General features: G+C 43.0%; 2 protein-coding genes across 9 annotated transcripts in view; one reads left to right on the forward strand and one right to left on the reverse strand.

Moving 5' to 3' along the window:
• Nucleotides 1-671, reverse strand: part of ZRANB3 (zinc finger RANBP2-type containing 3) — a 40,902-nt gene extending 40,231 nt beyond the window's left edge. The window contains exon 1 of the mRNA XM_053405560.1: nucleotides 450-671. The gene's annotated coding sequence lies outside the window, so the exon portion shown is untranslated. The remainder of the gene's footprint in view (nucleotides 1-449) is intronic.
• A 151-nt stretch (nucleotides 672-822) lies between these two features.
• The window catches only part of R3HDM1 (R3H domain containing 1), an 81,526-nt gene continuing 62,427 nt past the window's right edge, over nucleotides 823-19,921 (forward strand). For 3 of the 8 annotated variants that reach the window (XM_053405448.1, XM_053405466.1, XM_053405472.1), the window contains exon 1: nucleotides 823-958. The gene's annotated coding sequence lies outside the window, so the exon portion shown is untranslated. The remainder of the gene's footprint in view (nucleotides 959-19,921) is intronic. The other 5 variants (XM_053405479.1, XM_053405497.1, XM_053405488.1 and 2 more) reach the window with 3 other exon arrangements.

Here is a 19,921-nt window from a genome sequence, read left to right on the forward strand (position 1 = left end):
CCATGGAGGCAGGCGGGAGATGCGTAGGCTGCTTTTACCTAAGGACTCAATGCAGTGACTGGAGGAGGAGCCTGCTAACCGCGGCGACAGAAGAACTTAGGGTGGAGGACGTAATGATGCGAGTGGTAGAAATATAAGGCCACAAACATAGTGCTGCAAGGAGGAGACCTTTCGATTTTAAGGCAACAGACTGTCAGGAGGCGCCTTCGGAATCTAAGCAAAGCTTCTGCATCAAGTACTACAAGTCCCAGAATGCCTCGCTTCATGGACCCGTTCATTGAAGCTAAGGCGATTTGGAAGCGTTTCTTGGGATTTGTGGTCTATCCACCTCCGTAATATTAATTACTGTTTGAGCCAGAGGACTTGCCCCGGCGGCATGTACGTCCAAGACGCCGCCACAGAGGGGAACTAAGGCCAGGTGCCATTTCGGAACAGACCGTAAAGCCTACCTATAACTAGCACTCGGTGCCGTCAGTCACCTCAAAGCGGCAACGCCACTGGTCACAGCCACCTCCGAGGGTGGGGCTTCCGCATTGCCGGTCTTCTAAACCGCACTCCGGTCTCCAATTGGCCGGCTTCCGGCCGTCGCTCGGCTTTAAAGGCGCGGCCTCCCATTGGCTAGCATTCGCTTCACCGGGGCGTTTTTTCCTGCGTGGGCAGAATTCTGGCCCACTCAGCGTAGAGCTCCGGGGCTGAGGAGGCGTGTTCCAGGCGCTGAGTGGTTGGGCGGGGCGGCAGTCAGCAGCATGTGGCGCCGCGATTGGCCGGCGGGACCCGTAGAGGGCGGTTCTCTATGGCACCCGCGGCAGCAGCAGGAGGAGCCGGAGTCGCTGTTGGGGGCTGGTGATGGGGTTAATTCCCCCTCGTGTGTGAAGCCCCCTTCGCGAGCCGGCCTTGCCGTCGCCTTCATCCCCTTCCTCCTCCCCTCCGCCCGTTCGTCAATGCTCGCGCCATTGCGGTAAGTTCGCCCCCTCCCTCCCTCACCCCCCGCCCCAGTTCCATTATAAATATCTGCCCCCCCCCGCTTTTCCGCCCCCTCCGCGCTCTGCAGAAAGGCTTGGAACCCTGAGAGCCGCCGTCCCAGGCGAGGGGGAGGTTGGTCTTGCCCTTTTGCAGCGCCGCCACCACAACGCCAGCCTCCCTCCCTCTCCCTCCCCCTCTCTCTGCCTCCCCCCCCCCCGCGCCCTGACCGGCCTGCATTGGACGGAAGTGCGCGCCAGCCTCGTGGATGCAATTGGTGCAGTTACGCCCCCGGGCCTTACGGTGGGTCGGGGGGGGGGAAGTGACCTCCCTCCCTCCCCCCCCGCAGGGACAGTGTGGGGTTGAGAGGGGAAGTTGGTGGGTGGATGCAGTGGGGTCTGCCAAGCCCCTAGGCTTTGCATTCGGTGGAAGGGCTTCCCTGCTTCGGGCGAGGAAACACGACGGCTTCAAAATAATGTCATGGCCAGTCTCCTCCTGCCCCGGATGGCAACTCTTTTATATTATTCCCAAAGGTAGGCATTATTATAACCTGAGGGCCTGGCGTGGGAGAAATCCCTGCTGCTGCCCCCCCCCCGCCTCCCCAATGGGTGCCGTCCTACACGTCTTCCCAGTATCTGTCAGAAAGAGAAGCTGGTCCAGGAATGGATGCAGATAGATTGATAGTCATATATATTCATTCTCTCTCTCTCTCCCTCCCTCCCTCTCTCTCTCTCTCTCTCTCACACACACACACACAGAGAGAGAGAGAGAGAGAGAGAGAAAGAAAGAAAGAAAGAAAGAAAGAAAGAAAGAAAGAATCTCTTGGGACCTGCAGTGGCTAACCCGTCTTCATTCCCTGTGAAGTGTTGATTCATCCTGAAATGGTTAAAAGAAGTGGCTGGTTAAAAGCTGTGGTTGTCACTTCGGTTCTAAGCTTAAGGGTTTGCCATCCCAGTCCGTGGATAGAGCTGCCTTACTGTTCCAAAGGGATACTTGGCATGACAGTACTCTTGAGATTTTTAGTGAAAGGGACTACACCACAAGGTCTGTAGGGAGCGTGAGGCTTTGTATATCGTTGGACTCGTTTGTATATGAGCGATACATATGTAGGTTATCAGCTTGAAGACTGCCCCCAAGGAAGTGATGGCTTGCTTTGAACTTTGCGTCCTCTCCAAAGGCTGTATGAGGTAATCCTTTGGCTTGTACTGTAGAGCATCATACGCTCGTCAGAAAACGGCTGTTTGGCTTGTACTTAGACCATCATATGCTCTTCAGAAAGCGGCTGGTGCACATATAATTCTGAAGACTGCAATGGGAGACAATATATTTCCCCGTTTGTGCTCTTTGATCCACTTCCATGGGCTTGATGGGGGGTGGAGGCAATAAGTTCTGTTAGCTTTAGCAAAGTGTCATGGATTGAGTTTGTGGGTGCAAGGTAGTGTTAATTTCCCTAGTCCTGTTTGAGGACTGATTTCTAGCATCCTCAAGAGCTGTAAGTGCAACTGGGTCACCAGAGCTTCAAATAGTGCACAGTAACTGCCTCATAGGAAGGACTTTAAAACTGCTGACTTGCCCATATTGTAATGTAAATGCTTTCCCCCCTCTGTGATTACCGTATTTTTCGCTCTATAACACGCACCCGACCATAACACGCACGTAGTTTTTAGAGGAGGAAAATCCGTAGGCATGCCACCCGTAGGCATTCCCGCCATAACACGCACAGACATTTCCCCTTACTTTTTAGAAGGAAAAAAGTGAGTGTTATGGTGCAAAAAATACGGTACTTAGGGGCTTGTTCACTCTCCAAATAGCTTGTGGCATATTGATAGCTGATAAAAAAACCAACAACAACCCAGAGCAAACATTGAGAGAACCAGTGGTTAAAAGTGAAGTACACAATATTGTATTTGGGCTGACTGATCGTTTTGCCTATTGTGTTGAAATGATGTGTTCATTTTTAAAATAGCTAATTACTCATACCTTTAAAGGTAAGGAATGTTTTCTTGTTCTCAAGGTAACAAAGAACTACCGGGTCCCCCTCATGCTGTGATGTAAGATGGAAAATTCATCATTTCACATAATTAAGGAGTAATCTTAAATGCATGTCAAATTTGGGAATTAAAAAATTGTAACCTGTTTTATGATGTTTGGGAGCTGCTTTGGAAGACCAGAAAGTGACATAAGTGTTTACATAATGTTAACGGTTTTCAGTGCCTTCCGTTTTTCTCCTTAAAATTTAAACCTTGTGTGGAGAGCACATGCTATTGTGTTGTCATAAAATATTTACAAATATTCCAAATAAAGTTTTGGATTTGTTTTTAATAATGTTAACTGTGATTTATTGAATTTTTATCCTAATCAAATATTTTGGCTCTTTGAAATATTTTATGCATACAAATTAACATTTTGCCCTTTTTGATTTATATCGGTTAAATTTAAATAATATGTTAAATTGGAAAGCTTTTTTAAAAAAAGATATTTATTGAGTTTTTCCACCTTTATACATTAAAAAAAGAAAAAAAGAAAAAACTAAAAAGTTAAAAACACATAAAGTTTACAATCAATAACATATTTCCCTGACTTCCCCACACCTCCCCTTCTTATATTCCAATTCAAATTGTTAATTCAACAAGTTCTTGTCCCCAATTTTTGACCTTTTTATATTTAATTCGTTTTAGAAAAACCAATTTTAACTTATAAACATCAGTATTTAAACATCAGTGCTCATTCTTAAAACTTTTTTCTAAAGTCGACCCAAATTCCCTTCCACGAATTCCCCAATTTTCATACTAATAACAAAACAAAATAGAAAAAACAGATTATAATTATGCACCCTTTGGATTCCCAAACCCCACCCCCCCTTTCCCGGTTTCAATCCCCAACAAATGTCCATCAGTCTCAGTCTACTATCAGCCTGGAGACCTCACGTCCGAGGCTCTTAATTCTCTCTCAATTCCTCTCTGCCGGTTTTTTTGGTAGTCCTTAATATTAAACACCAGATCTCGGAGAAGCTCTGTCCCGATAGGGTCCATATTTCTTCCAGCCAGACCTCCATACTTAAAAGTGGAGCCCGAATCTTGTTTCTTACTCCTTTTAAGTCCAAATGTCCCAAAAGCTCCAACTTTCACCTTAATCAAATTTGTAATCCATAGGTCTTCAGATCTCCACATAAGGAGATCTCTCCATTCTTCAATCTTCAATTCAAAACAGATTTTCATCATCCAGTACTTATTTTCCTTTGTAGCCATCATGTCAGGCCTCTGGCTCTCCTTTGTCATCTGCAACATTACATCTCCTCCTTCCTTTTCCTCAGAAACAACATATATCTCTTTCTCCACACTCTCAAATCTTTCAAGTTTCTCTTCTTGTCCAGCTGCATGGACTTCATGAGTCAAGTCCTTATCAAATTCAATGAATTTGTTTACTGTTAAGTCCAGAGTTGCAACATTTGTAGCCAAAACATCAATTTGGCCTTGTAACTTTCCCAAGAGAAGAAACACTCTGTCCAATTTAGCTTGAATTTTTCCTCCTTCAGCCATTCTTGTAATGTCCCAAAATCCTCTCTAGAGGGATTTTGGTTACTTTATCTTCCTTCCAGTTCAAATCCAAAAATCAAGTTAGTTTGTATCAGTTCTTCCTTGTTTTCAACAAAATATAACCAAATTGTAGCAAATATATCCAGCAGAGACAGCAGAAACAAAGTTCTCTTTTTCCTTCTTGACAGCTAATTTGACAGCTGTCAAACTCTTCTATATCTCCTCAACAGGCTCTCTCGCGGATCACTCCCGGGTCCGGGGGGGTGGCACTTCAGCTCTCAAAATTAGCTCTTATCCTCCAGTGAAATTACTTATACTGCCAAATCGTGAAATTAATGTCTTTTACCCAATAAAGAAGAAGAAATTCTCTCGACCTTAGTTAGCTAGTCCTTGCTTTAGATTATTTATAATACGGGGAGATGGACTTCCTGTTTGCGCCTTCGCCGATCATGCCTAATTCAAAAAAAAAATTTCTTTACAAATCCAATTTCCGTATTACTCACGGGTTGTTGCTTTTAGAGTCCAATTGTTCACAAGAAGAAGTCAGCGCTTTCCGACCATGGCATGCGGCTTCACTCCGCAGGAGAAGCAGTCGACTCTCAGCACCGCGCCGCTCACCCCGTCCCCCGTTCCGAAGCCTTTAAAAAGGCTCCTTCGCGGGTCGGGGGGCGCAAATGGTGCCCGCCGAGTCACCAGGTTCACAGGCTTCAGCGCCTGTGATTTCTGAGGGTCCCCGCGTCGCCGCAGCAGCAAGACCCGGATCCTGCGGAGCCGATTCCCTCCGGAGCTTGGAAGGAATCCGCCATTAGCCGATGGCGCTAACCCGGAAGTCTAAATTGGAAAGCTTTTGGGTATCAGATAATTTTCCAGTTCAAAATTTTCCAGGAGACTAGTGTCAATAACCGCTTCAGCCTGCAGTCAGTGTTCCTCTTCTAGAGATTGTAGCCAAATGATTTTGAGATCTTCCTTCCATAGAGGTTGTATGGACCATCATGGCTGTTGGAAAAACTTTAATACTGAAAGCAAATTGGAGGTTTGCAAAGTAGCTTAACTGTTGATGTATGTTAGAATGCTTTGATCTTTTTTGGAGGTAGAAAGGGAATGGTATTTGGTAATGCTGCTTGGTCTCAATTGCTTTACTCAAAAGCAGAAGGAGTAAAAATATTATTTATTATTTAATTTAATATATCCTCCCGTTCCTTGTGAGAGTCTCGGGTGGTTAACAGTAAAAAATGAAGCATTGAGAAACAAAGGTAGAGCCGCAATAGATAATACAACATACACTGGTTTCCCATTGTGTATGAGAAAGACTTTGTAGAATTGTCAAGGTGCATTCATATCTTCTCCACCTTGGATATTACAGTGATAGGATAAGAGCATTTGTGGCGTCATAAGTCATTTTAAATTATTGGTATATTGTACCATGTGTATTATAGAAGTTTCCTAGCCTAGTACATATTCTAGATTTGCATTACGTTTATCTTACTTGAAACTAAGTACTTTTGTAGTTAACTTGACACTTTGTCTGGACTGGATTTGAATAGGAATATTCTCTGTAGCACTTGCAAAAATGCGACTGTATTCTAGTAAGTTAAGTATATTTTTAGTGCCTTTGCAATTCTGGTTTCATTTTTAAAGAAATTGAGCAATTTCCTATGGTAAGTGGCATTACAGTGGTACCTCAGGTTAGAGAAGCTTCAGGTTACAGACACTTCAGGTTACAGACTCCACTAACCCAGAAATAGTACCTCGGGTTAAGAACTTTGCTTCAGGATGGGAACAGAAATCGTGTGGTGGCGGCGCTGTGGCAGCAGCGGGAGGTCCCATTAGCTAAAGCGGTACTTCAGGTTAAGAACAGTTTCAGGTTAAGAACGGACCTCCAGAACGAATTAAGTACTTAACCGGAGGTACCACTGTATAGGGTTGAATCAGTCTTTACAATTTTTCTCTCTATACTATATTCAAATAGAATTATTGTACCATCGTTGCTTAGTGTTCATAATAAGTTATTCTGCAGGAGCTTACATCAGATTTAGAAACAGCACAAAGGTGCTGTATTTGTTTAGCTTGGGCTTTACTTGTGTGCGTCTGTGTGTTGGTCTAATTTTTTTTTAATGGCTTCTGTCAGTTGTGGCATCATTGCAAAAGAGCTGGCCAGCATGGTTTTGCCTTTGTGGGAATGTTGTTCTTCCTGTTCCTAGTTGTGTCTGGCACCATGTGAGCTGCTGTCCAGATGGAACAGGACATGAGCTACATCACTGTCTGCTTTTAGCAGCCTCTTCATGTGACATTTAACTTAAAAGTGGAGCTGCGTAATGTCTAGCAATGTAGAACGTTTGAATTGTGTTGCGCGGGGGGGGGGGGGAGGCAAATAACTTTTTAGCTATGGTAAGGACTTACGGGGGGGGGTGTGGGATTTTGCCAGCGAAAGATGGTCAGTACATCCTGTGGGTTTCTCTTGTTCATAGTTCTAATTATGCCTGGCAGACAGATTTGTGTGATGTATCCAGTCTGCTTCAAGTGTTTTATAAAACTAGTCATAATTTGGGAGAATGTGCAATGGAAAATGTAGTTTAGTTTGCTGTTGTGAGTTCCTTTTCCTTTCCTTTTGTGTTTGCAGAATATAGGTGGAGGAGTAAAGATGATGGATCAAAATCCTATGATGTTTGTAGGTGGTAATTTTAAATGAGCAATCTCTGACTAGTTCTCCCTGCAGTAGCACCAAGCCCTTTCCTTCAAGTTTTGTAAAAATGAAATAGATGAATCAGGGTATGAAAGGGAGGGAAATCCCACTTCTGGTGTGAGGGAAGAGTAGCAGTTGGACTCTTCATCAGGCCTTGACATCGGGAGGTGAGGTGGAAATCTGCCAAATTGAATTTGTTTTGAATATGTGACCCTGCTGAGAATGCCTGCCACATGCCCTGAGGCAAATGTTTTGACCCTTATTTATGTGTACAAATATATATTTGTTGTTTGAGCCTTGCTTGGGGGGCCATTGGGGGTGGTTTGCGGTTCAGTTATTTGACTTAATTAGGTGGACAAGAGGAAGCCAGCTGTCCCAGGGTATACATTCTGGTAATTTTTGCTTTAAGATCTGGGGGAAATTACCAAAAGTGGACTGTTACATGACCTCTTACGATCTCAGAATTTTGCTTTAAGGTGACCATAGTGAAAGGAAATGTGAATGCTTGTTTAGTATGTGTTGGTTTCCAGAAATCAAGTGGCATCTATCTATACTGCTTTCTTTGATGAGGTTACAGAAAACATATTGCTTGTTCCTGCACTAATAAGTACCGTATTTTTCGCCCTATAGGACGCACCGTCCCATAAGGCGCACCTAGTTTTTTGGGGGGAAATAAAGGGAAAAAAATTATTTTCCCCCCCAGGCGTGGGGCTGGGGAGGCCAGAGCTTCCCCCAACCCCAGCCCCCAAACAGGCAGCTCTCTGCAAGCCGTGGGAGCCCAGCGCTGGCTCCCGCTGCTTGCGGAGAGGTCCGCGAAGCCTGGACGCGCTGAGCTCAGTGCGCGCAGGCTTCGGCATGCAGGCAACTCTCCGCAAGCAGCGGGAGCACTCCCGCTGCTTGCGGAGAGGTCCGGGAAGCCTGGGGAGCGAGAGGGGTCGGTGCCCACCGACCCCTTTCGCTCTCCAGGCTTCAGCGAAAGCCTGCATTCGCCCCATAGGATGCACACACATTTCCCCTTCATTTTTGGAGGGGAAAAAGTGCGTCCTATAGGGCGAAAAATACGGTAGGCTTCCCTAGAATTTAACTCTGTGTGTTGGACTCCTCATTATAGTGCCAAATGGCAAGGTATGGATGATCACATTAGGCTTCTTAAGCCAAATTGGACCAATCTAAGTAGTAGATATGATTGTAGGAGTGAATAGGGTATGCTTGGCTTTCGTACTGTGAGTTCTTTCCTGTATCTGAAGGATTCTGTTGGATGAAATTGTATGCTTTTGTTTTGGAGTCTTGCTTGGCCTTTAGAGAGTTCTCTTTGGGAATCCAAGAGGACATTACGTGCAACAAACTGTGAAGGTACCCCTGATCGTTAGGTCCAGTTGCGGATGACTCTGGGGTTGCGGCGCTCATCTCGCTTTACTGGCCGAGGGAGCCGGCGTTTGTCCACAGGCAGTTTTTCCGGGTCATGTGGCCAGCATGACTAAGCCACTTCTGGTGAACCAGAGTAGTGCACGGAAACGCCATTCACCTTCCCGCCAGAGCGGTACCTATTTATCTACTTGCACTTGACGTGCTTTCAAACTGCTAGGTTGGCAGGAGCTGGGACTGAACAACGGGAGCTCACCCCATCGCGGGGATTCGAACCACCGACCTTCCGATCGGCAAGCCCTAGGCTCTGTGGTTTAGACCAGAGCAATGTTCCCCAAATTCTGGCCACACAGAGTATCGAAGCATGTGAAAGAAGTGCTTCTTGTGTGCTTAGCGTTTTGAACTCCAGCAGTGCATCTGGCGTGGAAACATTACGTGGTTTGATCTCATGCTGTTGTAGCATGTATGGTGAGGTGTTGCTGTTGCACTCAACTGCAGGTTGTTGTGGTGCTGCCCCTTGCCAAGATCAGGATGGGTCAGGACGGGGGAAGCACTGGATGTTTTTCAGGTACACATGCTTTTTTTTGCTTTCCTGGCACTGCTGGTAGCAGCGAATGTCTAATATCTAATGTCTAATGAGAGGTGATACGCTAGCCATCTTCAAATAACTAAAGAGCTGTCACATGGAAGATGGAGCAAGCTTGTTTTCTCCTGCTCTGGAGGGTGGGTCCCAATGGCTTCAAGTTACCAGGAGATTCTGACTAAACATTGGGAAGAACCGTTCAACAGTAGAACAGGCTCCCTTAGAATATCGTGGACTCTCCTTCATTGATGATTTTTAAGCAGAGTTGAATGGCCATCTGCCATGGATGCTTTATTGAGATTTCTGCATTGCAGGGAGTTTGACAAGAATGACTTTAGGGGTCCCTTCTAGCTCTACAACTCTTATGACTCTAACTTGGTACAAGACAGTTTCTTGTGTTCCTATGAACAGCAACACATACAATTTTTTTGGTATGTAATTTATATAGTAACTTATAATGCCACAATTCCATAATCCTCTGCAGTAGCCTTATGCAAATATACTACATGATTAAACATCATCTAAGTACGTAAAACTGGGCATGAGGAACCTGTGGCCCAACATATATTGCGGGAATCATTATCTGTGGCCATAGGCTGTCTCTGTCCGATAAGAGTTGTTTTTTAACAACAACAACAACAACAACAACAACAACAACAACAACTACTGAATTTGTTAGTCACTTTATTTTGCCTAGGACAACCCAAAGTGACTTACAACCAAACAGAGTGACAGACGGGGGAACCCCCCTCCAACATAACTACCATATTTTTCGCCCCATAGGACACACCGGCCCATAGGACGCACCAAGTTTTTTGGGGGGGAAATAAAGGGGGGGAAATTATTTCCCCCCCAGGTGCTTGCGGGGCAGGCAGCGGGGAGAAGCGCTCTTCTCCCCACCGCCCGCCTGCAGACCAGGTCCGGGGACAGCGGGAAGACGCGCCGCACCTCCCAGCTGTCCCCGGAGCTTGCGGGGCAGGCAGCGGGGAGAAGCGCTCTTCTCCCCGCCGTCAGCCTCCAAACCACATCGGGAGACAGTGGGATGGCGGCGTTCCGCCTCCCCGCTGTCCCCCGACCTTGTGGGGCTGGCGCTGCGGCTCTCCTGAAGCCTGGAGAGCGAGAGGGGTCAGTGCGCACCGACCCCTCTCGCTCTCCAGGTTTCAGCGAAAGCCTGCATTCGCCCCATGGGATGCACACACATTTCCCCTTCATTTTTGGAGGGGAAAAAGTGCGTCCTATAGGGCGAAAAATACGGTACATTAAAACCAAGAGGAAAAAGAAATACAACATCCTGCCCACTTCTAAAATGCCAGATGGTTGAGGGGAAAAGACCTGGCTACAGAGGAAAGTTTTTGCTGGCACCTAAAGATATGTAGTGAGAGTGCCAAACGTGTCCCTGGGGAGAATATTTCACAAATGGGGAGCCACTGCAGGAAAGGCCTATTCTCATGTTGCCACCCTCTGGGCCTCTTGTGGTGTCAAAAACGTCTGGAGGGTCACAGGTTTCCCTTTCTTCAGCTAAACTGTGATGAAGTTCTGGTCACATACCAAGATCTGTATCAAGTCAGTCTGCAAATTGTGGTTTGTGTGGGTAAATATTACATCAGCATGGAGCAAACCACAGTTAAAGCAGTTTCTCTGCCCCTCTGTTTGCCAATCTAGCCCCACTGCCGTTGTCATTTTGCAATCTAAAACACAATTTCCCCACACTAGGTTATTCAGATGCAATGCAACACTATATTTTAATGTTACGAGCATGAACTTCATTCTTGTAACAAACACTAAATGGCTTGCCTAACCTTTTTGTATACCACTACTGTAAGCTTTTCCTGTGGTTAATCATAATTGCTTTGTGCACCAGGATTGCAATGCAGTGTCATATGCTACGATTACAACCCATCTTAGTGTATAATGTATGGCTTGTGTAAACCATAGTTTTGTCGTGTTGGATGAAATGGTGGGTTGTATATGGCCTGCTATTAAATAAGGAAATGAAGTACTCAGCCACTGTGTGCAAATGGTGGAGAGAGTGCCTAGTTCAAGGACAATGGTGGTGCCATAGCATTGTTTTGCCTTTTTTGTGAATATTGCCCACATTTGACATCTTAACCAGGATTAAGACACCAAACCATGGTTAGACCTATATTATGTATACCCAAGGTCAATTTGTGCTAGCATAGTTTCCATTGAAATCTACCTTGTGCTTTCCATAGTCTGTGGTTTTATTCACTGAATAAATCTTGGAGCGTTTTCCTTGCATTAATTTGCTTGCCCATGGCAAGTTACTTTACTTATTTATAGAATGTCCTTCCTTTCACCACAAGCAGCCTACACCAGTAATTAAAACAATAAAATTCAATTAAAAAAAACCACAGTATCAAATGCAGTAGCTCTGTGCAGGTTATTACTGCTGTTAGTTATCCTTGTCTTAATGGTGAATCATTAGTTATGTTGTTCCTAGCTCCTCTGAGCCTTCTTTCCTTTGCCTCACCCCTTGTAGTAGATAGACAAAACTTTTTAGCTTTGGATGCTAAATAAGCTCTTGTTCTCTTTATTAGGCTGAAGACTCTTTACTTTGCTGATTAAAAACTGCTACAGGATACAGATGGAGGCAAAGTGTTGAGAAAGAAGGGTGAACCACAATCTCTTTGACCCTGAGATGATAGGGATGGCAGAAAAACTGAACATAGATGTTAGTTGTCAGCTGTTTGTAAAAGAATATATAAAATAATTAAGAAGAATAGGCCAACAAGTAACTTTTCAGACATAAACCTTTTTTCTCCACTAAGCTGGCCAACAAATTCATTCTTCTTGCTAGCATTATTGATCTCAAAACTGATAAGAAAATGATAGTTTTAGAGAAAACATTTGAAATTATTTTAGTCTTTGTTCACCCTGGACTTTGCATTAAATGTCATGGTTAGAAAGGGCCCATGAAATGAGCATAGATTTGTTGAGACATTGGCGTATTCACACTGTATTGGAGTCTAGGGCACTCATGGCACAGCTCACCATGATGTCTCATCTCCAGGCCAGCCCTTCTCAACAGCTGCAACTTGAGTGTGGATTTAGGATGGTGTGTCACTTGATCAGGATATCTGGGTAAAATGTGTGTCCCAGTCGCATGGATCCATATACATGAACAGCTGCTCACAAGTAGAGGTTTATTTTCAGACATCTGTGCTCTGACCATTAATGTTAGGACAAGGACAGCAGCACCTGACCCTCCTCCACCACATGACCCCCCCCATACACATGTTGCACATTAGTTATCTTGTTAAAACATTCAACTGCTTCTTCATAGTGGACATCGAATGCAACAGACCAGATTAAACTGCCCAGTCCCACTAGTGGATGCCAGCACAAGCACTCATTAGTACTGTGGGACTTTCCCTCTCTCCTTACCCCTCATGCCTTCCCCAGATCTGCTCTGGAGGGTCAAGGAAACCTCCCCAAAAGCATGCAGTGGGAGGAAGGAGATGATTGTTCTGTCAGCACAAGTAGAAATCTCCTTAGTGCTACATTGAATTTCACCCTGAACTTTTAATTCTGTGATAAATCACAACTGAACCCTGGCATTTTTGAAGTATGCAGACTAAATAACGGTACTTTTGTCTCTTTCTCTCTCTCTTTCTTTCTTTCTTTCTTTCTTTCTTTCTTTCTTTCTTTCAAGTGCCACATCAAAGCGTTGTTTAGTAGACACACTTACTATATGTTCCTTTTCTTAGTTTTCAGTACTGGGTAACAAATTATTCTTTGGTTGAAGGAAAGTTATATCCAAATACATGGAGGTGGTTTGTGGTGAAAGTACTGAACTCTTGTAGTATTCACATTGAAAGACGAGCAAAAATGTGGAACGAAGAGGTGCACCAGGGCTTCTTTAAAGCACGGGAATACTTAACTCCTATTGGGTGAGAGAGTTGGAGATGTAGAGAGAGTTGGAGATGTAGAATCCATTTTAATTCCGAGTTTGCCTCTGTATGGCCACAACAACCAAGAAACAGTGACAAGCAAAAGTTGAAGATGCACACCATATAGCATCACTGAATGTTGTTCTCTGGAGGGAGGAAGTATATGGGATGTATCCAACAGTTGTCACATTTGTGCAAGGACTTCCGCTTATGTCACAGAACTTCTTTTCCCCACTACACATTCCTCAAATCTATTCTGGGTTTCCCCCCAATCCTTTGGAACAGATTGGGGTGGGGGGTAGGCACGAGGAGAGGAAGGGAAAGTACCAAGCAAAAGTCCTTGTGTGAACGAAACAGCTTTGTTGGATGCAACCCAACATAGAAACAAGTGTAATTGTTTCTTACTTAACAATGCACACAGTACCTGATGTTTGCTGGTGTTGAAACTGAGTGAAGCGAATTTTAGAATAAAGAACTGGGTCCACAAGAAAAACTTGTGGTCAGGATTCCTAATTAAACTGTGTTTACATTCAGTCTTCTCAAGAAGTTGAAGGTATGCTTGGTATATAGAATTCATTGCTTTGTGACCTTCTACAGTTAACACCACAAAGAGTTTTTGATAAAGACCATAAGATTGTATAGAGCAGTGCATCATACAAATTTGTCATTATGTGAAAAGTATTAAGGTTCTGATTATTTTACTACTGAATTTCAGGAAGGCTTTGTTACTGGCAACATAAATCTCTGAAGAGTCTCAAATTCTGTGCTTTACATTTCCTCACCAGTAAATCCCCATGGGATTTTTCATAATTGCATAGCATTGCAGTCTTCTTTTGCTTATGATGTCTGTGGACTCCTGTCAACTTTCTGTTCACATCTTATTCTAAAATGTGTATACTGCTATTTAAGCAGCAGTGGCTCTCTTGGCAACTAACGATGTGTGTACAGAGTCTTGCATATGTTGCCAGTTGCATTTCCCCCTTCCCCTTGAACTTTTTGGAATCCCAGTTGCTTAAGCTAATTGCTTAAATTTTACACTGTTTAAAATTGCTTACTTTTTCTAGGCACACTTGCCCTTTAGCATCATTGGTTTACAGCAGCTTAAAATGATGGGTTTTTTGTTTATTTCTCTGTGTGCTTTATAGCTAGTAACAATCATAACATTATGCATAAGTTAGTTAATGAAACTGAATCCCAGGTCATACTTTCTGACATTCAACCAGTGTTGCCTTAAGGGAAAAAGTACCATAAAGAAATGCATGAGAAGACATATCAGGGACCCACAAGCAGTCACTGCTCCCCAATAACTGTATGCAGGTCTTTGGATGCCTGAGTCTCCTCTTTTAAAGTTTGTGTTCTTTGCAGGGAAGTGGGAATTGGCACTTGGCTATGAAGCTCAATACATGATATTGGACAAGTCTCCTTTGCCTGAGCATAATGTACTTCATGGGACTGAGCTCCAAAGAAGCACATTGTACACTTGTATGTTACAGAAATATATTTACAGAACTATACATATGAGGACATGTCATTTCAGTTTCTTTTGTTGAAGGAAATACCTTCTTCCACAAAGCTGGGATGGAGAGGAGTCTGAATTTGGAAAGGTTATGAACCTTTTGGGGGGAGGCATCTGAGGGAAAATTGCCACAGTTGCCGTGGAATGTTGGTGCTAATTTTGTTACCTAGAATAGTTAACAAACAGAATGATAATTCTTGTTTACTGCTGCTTCCTTTCCCTTGTGAATTATACTATTCAATCTGCTATTCTCTTGGTGGTGTTGCTGATCACCAGGCAGGGAGCTATTGAAAACACTGATCTAGACTTTGTTTTGATCCCTTTGAAAATGGCTCATGTTGGTGTTTGAGAAGAGAGTGCTATAATAACAGAATTCAAAAAAGCCAAATGTTCTTCTGATTAGACATGTAAGAAGAATGTTTCCAATAAAATGTGCTTTCTGATTGAAATTGGCAAATTTCTCTGCAAAAGACAGCACATCTTCAAAGGCAGAGGATCTTCAAAGGCAAAGTATCGTCTTTAGGAGATGCAAACTTGTACATCAGAGCTTTCCAAACTGTGTGTCGCGACACATTGGTGTGTGGGCTGCAGTGTAGAGGTGTGTCACCCGAATGCTCCTCGTCCTTTTCCTGAGGTTGGAAAGGGGTTAGTTTAACCTTTGGTTTGTTAGTAAAACTGAATTGCCATGTCGTGAAATGATGCATGTCTAAAAAGTGTGTCACCAACATAAGAAGTTTGGAAAGCTCTGCTTTACACACTTACCCGAAAGGAAGCCCATTTGAACTCATTGAGACTTTTGCCTGTATAGGATCTGAGCTGCAAAATTCTTTAAGTCAGCTGCATTATGCCTAACTCAGGGTTTCCCAAACTTGACTCTCCAGCATTCATTGTATCCAGCTTTAGATCCAAAACAGCAGAAAGACACAATGTGGCTCCATGCTTGTCAGCCGATGTGATAACCGAAGTATTGGGTTGTATCAGGCATGGCCAAACTTGGCTCTCCAGCTTTTTTGGGACTACAACTCCCATAATACCTAGCTAGTGGGACCAGTGGTCAGGGATTATGGGAATTATAGTCCAAAAACAACTGGAGACCCAAGTTTGGGAAACCCTGGTCTAGCTATAGTGTTTATCCTGTAAAATGTATTAACATTTTATCTTCTGAAGCATTTACCGTAAATGGTTCTTGTAATCTTTCCTATAATCTCTCACACATTCTTCTCTGTGTCTCAACTGCACATGTCATACTGATTTTGTGCAAGTCTTTAGATTGGGTTAGTCACCTTAGTCATCTTCAGATATTGATGGACTTCAGCTCCCATCACCCTGGTCATTGGCTGTTCTGGCTGGTGCTGAGGCTTGAGAGTACCAACAACTGGAGAACACCAGTTTAACTACCACTGCATAAAATGTGTGTGTTTGCTTCTTAATTTCCACCGACATTATTCAGTTTCTGATTTGCTTTATTGAAAATGTTTAATATTAAACATTAATATTACAAAAATTAAAATCACAGAAAACATTGGCTGATAACCCATGTTAGTCCTAGGGTGGACCTCTTTAAATCACTGGACTGGCGTATGGCTTAGTAGAGTTGAATATCATCCATTATTTAAACTTCTGTTCCTTCTTTTTTGAAGAGTCAATTGTAATTTTGTGGTTTAGGAGGCAAACATTAAATGTATTTAGACATAGGGATAATATTTAATTGTATACTAATCCTACATTAATATTAAAATGTCCAAATCCTTTGGAACAAAATGAATTTATGGAGAATTTATGGAGAATTGGTCCTTAGCACACCCTGGAATGGTGATATTGGGCCAATGGGAGAGGGCTATATTGTGTTGAAGGTTAGTTCTGGTTCTCGGATACAGTCGTCAAGTGATTTAAAGTGCCTGTCAGGTCTTAAAAGTACGCTAGAATATTCTGCATCTCAATTTGATATGATTTAATTGGACTGATTGCTCTGTTGCAGAATTAATGAGGCATTCTGATGCACTACTGCATGATTAACACATGGTCATTATTCACTGCTGCTTTTTACTTTAGTTTTAAGTGCAGCTATCTTCACTAGTATTTGTGCAGTTGTAGTCACAGGACAAAGACTAGAACAGCATTAGCTAGCATTAGTACAGCATAGTACAGTAATCATAAATAGGAAAATGTAGCATATCTGCTGTTCTAATGTTGTAGTCTGTAGTCCTCTATAAACACTGCCTTTGTGTAATATGTGCTTTGTTCAGCTACTAATGGATATTGAAGTGATAGGAATGCATGAACATGGCTTAAATTTAATGCAGGATGCTCAAATCCAAATATGTAAATCATGCTTAATTTCTGTGCTTGCACTACACCAGGGACTGGGTGCTGACCATATGATCTTTTACTTTGGGTGCCATTTTCTTGAAAATGAAGTCCATCAACCTGTATACTGATCCTGGGACTCTGCATTTCAAGCACAGCCATTGTGGCCAGTCCTAGACAACAGTTCCTGCCAGCTCATTATACTTGGGTCTTCAGTGGGCCAGAAGGGATAGATGGGGGTTTCCCAAACTTGGGTCTCCAGCTGTTTTTGGAGGACCAGTGGTCAGGGATGATGGGAACTGTATTCCCATAACAGCTAGAGACCCAAGTTTGGGAAACCCTGGACTAAATGCTCCAGTGGAAACTGAAAAGGAAAAGGGAGTAGGGTTGCAGCACTTAATTTTTAAACCTTTATGCAGCAAATCATTTGCATCAGATGTATGTTTCTTACTTATTACAAATCACTTTGATTTTGTCTTTATAGATAGTCTTTCCTATACAATGATATAAAATGCAAACAATAATACAAAATAAGGCAGTTTTAAAATTTCTGAGTGTTAATCATATATGAGTCAGCTGAAATATTTTTTAGAAGTAGACTTCCTCAGTGCCCATCAAAAACATGGACATAAATTCAGAAGGAAAAAGTTCAACAACTGTGGATCCTCCACAAAAAAGGCCCTTCCCCCAGTGTTACGATATGAAAGCTAGGAGCTAAATGGCACTTTAAACCTAGGTTATGGGCACAGCAATGGAATGTGTAGGCTCACTTTTGTTAAAACAAGAATATGAAGCTGAAAATGAATGAACTGCAGCTAAAATATTACATTCATTTTTCATATGGTCTAGTCCTTCCCCTGCCCACCCTCCTAATATTCTTAAGAGGGTCTCTTCTCCAGTCTTCAGAGAGAAGCTGAAAGTGGGGAGGCAGAAAAAAAGTCCTCCTTTCCTTCCACTCTGCAGTTTTAATTTGCACCCAGAGCTCAGAAACTGCTTGAGCTAATGAAATTCCCTGTTGCAAAATGCGCCTAGAACAATGGGAGTTTTGAACACTTCCTTCGCCCTGATACCAATCTGATCTTCTCTACTGTCCAATCAGAGAGCAAGGCTTCTGACACTTATCTTAAGGCCCTGGTGGGCTTTTAGGTAACTTAAGTCATTTAAAGCTTTAAAACTGAGCCTAGACGCAAATTGAAAACCCATATTAATTTGGTGTGATAGTTGAGAAGAGCTTGGATACAAACGGTTCAGTGAAATCCCTGCATGTTGCTTATATATTTAGAGTTTGTTTCAAAATGTTTTTTCATGCTTCATATTTGAAAGTGCAAATAGAAATAATGGGTAGCCTTTGTGCCTTCAGATTTAATTGCTGTGCCACAGACATGGAAATATATTTTTTTCTTGCCGTGTTACTTGCACATTCTTACAACTAGAACAGTTTGTGCTTCCACTCCTGCATCTTGCCTCCCCCAAAAGCCTTCATAAAGACACGAAACAAGATTAATCTTGGGTCCAATTGAGTTAATGATTTTCTTCAGTATCTAAATACATTATTTCAATTCAATATTCAATGTATTTCAAATACATCCGCAGTCAGAGTGCAAGAGTGGATACTAATTTTCAATCTATCTTAGTGGACAGTTCTGCAAGAAAATAGAAGACTGACTAGTTCATTTGTATCCAATTTCCACAAAAGGTATGGAAGAAGTTCCTGTAAACATGTATCCTGCATTTATAAAAATACTAGATTCCTGTTCCTTGTATTTCCCCAGTCTTCTGCAACTGGTTCACATGCACTTGAATACAGACTTTTTGGACACCATTTGCAAACCAGCTAACATTCCTTAACTTTCCAGTTATGGAAGAAATAAAAGATGCTTAAATTTGCTGATATTTTGAAGAACAAAAAGCTTCTCACCGGTGCTGATTTATAGGCTCAAACTAATCAGAATTTTATCCCCTGGTTTCAGTATTTGCAGATATAACATCTAACACTTGCACCTGGCATCCGCAAGAGTTGTATGATAAAAGGAGCTCTGTCTGTTCTATGCAAGGACACAGGGAGAAAGATTGAGAGAATAGGACAATAATCTAGAAATAGCTATCATGCACCTCTGAATGTTAGCGAACTGGTGGAACAGATTCCTATGAGATGGTATCTCCCCCCAACCTGCCTCCTGAGGAAGGTGTCTCTGTATGACACATATGGTTGCCAATGTGAAGAAAAACCTGGGTCTCTTGCCCTCTGTTTTGCAAGAGCAAGGCAAGCAGGTCTACTTGTTGCTGTGTTCTCTTCCCTTCATATAATTTGGCTGCTGTTGTCTGAAGTGTGCATGCCAAACTCGTGTTCTGGTAATCTCCTACATGCCTAGCTGCTGGGTGGATTCTACTTAGTGAAAGAGTTTGCTAGATAGAGAAAAGCAGAGCACTCTGATCTCTAGGAAAATACAGAGCTGTGTGCTCACACTGCTTTCTGAGAAGACTGAGTAGATCTGGCAGAAGTGCAGGGTGTGCCTTCTTAGGGTTCTGGGCTTTAGTACTTCCTTCAGCACCCTAGAATGACCTCCCTTCTCAGGGCCTGTAAATTTAAGACTGATGTGGTGGTGACAGGAATTACCACATAGGCAAGATGCAGCTCATCTGCCTTCAAGGCTGTTGTGTGGCCATTGCACAAGACCCTAAGCAAGCTCTCCTAGTCTTCTGTTACAGCTGTGTCCCAAGATTTTCCCATTTGGGGAAGAGATTGTGCAGTTCATTAAGGCAGTTGACGGGTATATAGTACTAGTAGAACCAAGTGTGGTTTACTGGGAAACCTCATGTGTGATGTCTAACATAGGTCATACTCAAAGTAAATTAATGGACTTACATAGGTCTCCTCAGAGTATCATTAACATTGGATATCTCTCTATGGCTCTGATTTTATGTTTCTAATAATGGCTCTTCGATGCTTCAGGTCCTAAATTGGTGATCCTGCAACCCCCATGTGTGCCAAATTGTTTTTATTAAAATACAAGTGATATTAGTGATAGATTTTTAAAAAAGTTTTGTTGCAGATTAAGG

The sequence above is a fragment of the Podarcis raffonei genome, chromosome 1 (genome assembly GCF_027172205.1).
Source record: "Podarcis raffonei isolate rPodRaf1 chromosome 1, rPodRaf1.pri, whole genome shotgun sequence".
NCBI classification, from domain to species: domain Eukaryota; kingdom Metazoa; phylum Chordata; class Lepidosauria; order Squamata; family Lacertidae; genus Podarcis; species Podarcis raffonei.